The 4,680-nt window shown below is 34.4% G+C and overlaps 1 long non-coding RNA gene across 1 annotated transcript; it reads left to right on the top strand.

The window, feature by feature from the left end:
- Nucleotides 1-2,572: 2,572 nt before the first annotated feature.
- On the top strand, nt 2,573-3,872 carry LOC145820420 (uncharacterized). The gene is made up of 2 exons (XR_014361928.1): nt 2,573-3,098; nt 3,185-3,872. It is a non-coding gene; the product is annotated as an uncharacterized LOC145820420 (long non-coding RNA).
- Nucleotides 3,873-4,680: the final 808 nt, after the last annotated feature.

The following is a 4,680-nucleotide window of genomic DNA, read 5'->3' as shown; positions in this document are numbered from 1 at the left end:
TGATGTGATGATTTTGGAAACATTTGATCAAAGAGTCTTCAATGAAACCCCTAAATTTCTTTGACAAGAGCAATGGGTGTATAGACAATGCTTCTACAGTGTTGTTCCTCTTATGCCTAGTCTCTCGAGATGGGTGTTTTTCCTATCCCATTTGTTGTGAACAAAATAGATTTTCACATGATAACACACAGATGTAAGGCAAAGGGTGAGTCTCACATGTAGGGTTTACTATAAGCGAATGTAAAAAATGTTAGTATTGAAGGGAGCAGCTCTTGGAGTTGACTACTACAAATATTATGGTGTAAAAGAGGTGGCTATTGTGAGGAAATTTAGTGAATACAACACTACTTTGTCAAGAAGAAAATAATGCTTCATTTGGGTACCTTGGATTTGGAATTGGAGATCAGTCTAGTTATAAAAGAGAAAAGAAGAAAATAAAGTGAAATACGATAAATATATTATTTTATATTTCTCTTTCTTCTGTTTTTTGATAGGCAAGTGATTAGTTTTATATTTAGAAAAATGAGATATTAGAGCAACTCCAAAGGGCTGGCTAAAAGAGCCTGTTAGGCATTTTAGCCAACCACAACTCATTTTAGGCCCTCCAATGGGCTAGCTATAAAACGTTAGCTACTTTACCATTAATGTTACCCGCTGGCTACCTTTGAAGAGCATTGAATCACTTTCCAAATCATATCGAAACCATTTTTCCCGCGAAATTGTTTCCCGCGAAGTCATTTGGCAACTCTGCCGTTCACATCTCTGCAATTCTGTCGTTCACATCTTTTCGGCTCTCTTCTTCACCAAGGTATGTATCCTTCTCAATCTATCTCTTCTCCCCCTTCATGATCAGCAAAACCCCTCTTTTCCATCACTCCCTCTTCAGCCCACCTACCTACGAAATCCTATGTTGAACCTTCCTTTTCCCGTCTCTGCAACTCCCTTACTCTGTACCACCAAACCCTATCTTCTGATATCTCTTATATGTGAAACCCTCAACTCCCTTACTCCGTACTACCAAACCTTATCTTTTGATATCTCTTATATGTGCCAAACCTCTCTGCAAAACCCCTCTTTCCCTTCATATGATCCCCTTTCAGCTAGATTAATTAATGAAATCAAGAATATGTGTGTGTGTAGGGTTCTATTATGAAACATTGGTTGTATGTGATTAATTTTTACAGTAACAACTTTTGGTAAAAATTGTATGACAATGATTCACTATGTTTTTAAAGACCCAAAATCTATTCAACTTAGTAGATGTATGATTTTTGTCTTGTTTGTTTAAGTTTCAGTTTGAATTTCATGGTTGATTTGATTCATTGGGTTGCTGGAATTAATGGGGAATGAATAGAATTGTAATTTGGGTAAAAAATAAATAGAATAAGATCTGTTTCTTGGGTTGTGTCTTTGTTTAATTTCTCAGTGAAATATCTATATCAATTCTAGAAAATATTCTAGATAAGTTAGTTGCTTTTCTTTCACTGGTTATATATGCTTCACACATTCATTATTTTGGCTTCGAACCTCCAAATCATTTGGAGTCGCACATTCATTACTCCATCTATTATTATTTCATCATTTATGAGCACTTTTTGCTTTGTTCTCCATAAAATTTTAATTGTTCCGTTCTCTATAAATTTTTACTCAATTATGTGCTTTGTACTGTATTAAATTATCAACTAATGATTGAGAAAAGGAGTCACCATATCCCACCCCATAAGATTTTCCCAAAAAGTGTTGCTTTTGGCATTTTCAATTAAATGCTTAAGGAATACATATGAGATATGTTGCATTAAAAGTCTTCATAAAAACAGATGGCAGCACACCAGATGTAGAAGTACACTCTTGCAAACACCATGCAAGGTGAATCAATATCTTTGCAAGGTGCCTTGTGTAATAGTTGTTCTGTGCTGCACAAGGAAAGAGTTTTCTATAAAGAATTATTTATTACACAATTTATTTTCTTTCTTTGGTTCCAATACAAAAAGTTTTTAGTTTTGGACTATTGTGTGTGGTAGTATAGGAATCAAACTGGAGTGTTCCCCAAAAAATGAACTAAAACTTGAAACAATAAAACAAAAAGGTTCCCAGGTGTGTTCTTTTTTGGTGCTGAAATCTCTTCAGCCCTTGGGATTTGTTTGTTTTGTTGCTGGTTTTCTTTGGTTTTATTTCTTTGCTGCTATTTTGCTGGTTGTTGCTTTGGGCTACACATGATTAACCTTCCTCTTGGGTGCCAACCTAGTTGGGATCCATTAGTTAGATGATGATGCATTTTTTCCCAAAGTTCTCTTCTACCCTTCTCTTTCATTAATAAAATCATTTTCTTTGCTGATCAACAAAAAAAAAAAAAAAAGGGAGAAAGAAGTTGTTATTTAAAAATGTGCCAAAATAGTTCTGAACTATACCTTTCTATTATGGTTTGTTAATTGGGTTGTCTCTTGGATGCCTAATATTATATCCTAATTTATCTATGTTCCTCAAACTCAATAGTCTTGGGTTGTCTCTTGGATGCCTAATATTATATCCTAATTTATCTATGTTCCTCAAACTCAATAGTCTTCTGAATCAGGTGAAAGGGAATTGAAGAGGAATCTCCCAACTAATTAGACTGAATCAAATATTGGTGTACTAGACAAAGAAATGATCAACCCTTGTGAGTAAGGACCCTGTGAACTTTGTTCATCAAACATGGGTAAAAACTTTGGAATTTAGATGAATAATTGGTGAAATAACTCAAAAATGAATCAATTCCAATATTTCGCAAGATGAGTCTCCGTAGTGGAAATGGAGTTCACATGCACGGTGACAATTGAATGAGACCAAAAAAATGATAATTTTGGTTTCCTTACAACTGCTTCATTACTGCAACTCAAGTTTGGTTTCCTTATTGATTTTGATTTCTCCAATGTTGCTATTGTTGTCATATTGGTTAAGAGTGGGAATAATTCCACCAGTTCGAAACATTTTCATCCAGTCGTAGTCAAACTTCTTTGATGAATCATTGGTCAGCAATTCAACTTGCCACAAATAAGTTTTGTGGGTGCTTTGCTCAAATCTAGAGGTTGAATCAACGTGGTTTGACTGAGAAAGATAAGGTGTTAACGCCTTTCAAGATTTTTATACATTATCATTGTACTTGTTTGATTATAGAATAATTAGTGTTCTTTTATCTATTTTTCAGATTTGTGATGCGAAGAAATTGCACAAAGAATTGTACAAATTGTCATTTCCATTTGAACATTGTTGGCATGAGTTAAGAAATCAACAAAATGGCGAGAGGAATATAGCATGAAGAAACAAAAAAAAAAAACAGTGGCGACACCCGGCATTTGTTCTCCCTGTACGCCAGATTCAATCAATTTAGGGAACAAAGATGCATTGTGTAATGACTATGAAGACTTGGAAAGACCACCGGGTAGGAAGGTTGAAAAGGATCATTTGAATAAAAGAAAGAGTAAGGATCATGGAAATGACGGAGGAGGGTTGCCTATTGTGATATTATTAGAAGAGGTAAAGGAAGAAAAAAGGAAAATGAATGACAAGAAAATAGAAATGTATGAAAGGTCCTATCTTCAAGAACAAGAAAAAATTGATAATGAGAAAGAGAAGACGGGAATGGAACAATTGAAGGAGGAAGAGCGAATAATGTCATTGGATAAGAGTGTGATGAATCCATTGCAAGCAAAATATATTCATCACCGCCAAATGGAAATTCTCCAAAAGAAGATTTAGTTGTTGTTCGAACTATGTTTTTGACTTATTTTATTGTTGGGTTGTTGGATTTATTTTATGTTAGAACTAGTTTCTTTATGTTAAAACTGTGTTGGAACTAATTTTTGAATGCTTGAACTAGTAGTAATTTAGGCCAAGTTTGGCATACTTGAAAAAAGATAAAAAGTCACTACTCTATTTAAGTCACATCATCTTATTTAAGTCACATCACCTCTCTAACACATCACTTCAAACCTAACCCAAACCCAACCCATATTTCATAAAAAGTCAAAAAGTACACTTATTTAGATCGTTCCAAACAACTCCTTAATTACTAGGTTGAATTCTTGTTCAATGCTTGCAAAGATGCTCCATGAATGTAAATTCTTCTTGAATGCTTCATGTATGATGGACAGATTCGCTAGTTAAATATTTATGGTTTGTGTGGAAAGCAAGAAATGATTGTAAATTTAATGGGACTCAATTTGATTGGGTCAATTTGTGCAAACTCGTTAAACTTGGAGTTGCTTTGTGGCTCAAGTATAATCCTGGTAGTGTTGATGTCTCAGTTGATGATATTATCTTCAGGATGCAATCTTTGCGGGGATGCTAGAGCATAGCTTGTTGCATGAATGATTGTCAGGAAATGAAGTGGTGTCTCATTTGAAGACTTGTGGGATGTGGTTTGTTGGTCTGTTGCTTGCTGTTGCTGTTTTTGTTTTGTAGATTGCTAAAATTGGGAAATGAATTGTTGATGCTATATGGATTGCCTTGATGCATTTTACTAGGTGTCTTTTGGCAAAGGAGTGTAGTATTGGTTGTAGTGCTACTCTGCTCTGTTGCTTTGTTGATATTATTATGATTGATTTTGTTTTATTTTGCTTTGGCTTCAATCATAAGCAATATGGAAATTTAGAAAGTTTGGTGCAGAACAAAGTTAATTTGTAGTTAAAATTCCATAATTAA

The sequence above is a fragment of the Camellia sinensis genome, chromosome 2 (assembly GCF_055761805.1).
Source record: "Camellia sinensis isolate YWXY chromosome 2, ASM5576180v1, whole genome shotgun sequence".
Lineage (NCBI taxonomy): Eukaryota > Viridiplantae > Streptophyta > Magnoliopsida > Ericales > Theaceae > Camellia > Camellia sinensis.
The sequence above is the reverse complement of the archived record's forward strand: the minus strand, read 5'-3'. Positions and strand labels throughout refer to the sequence as shown.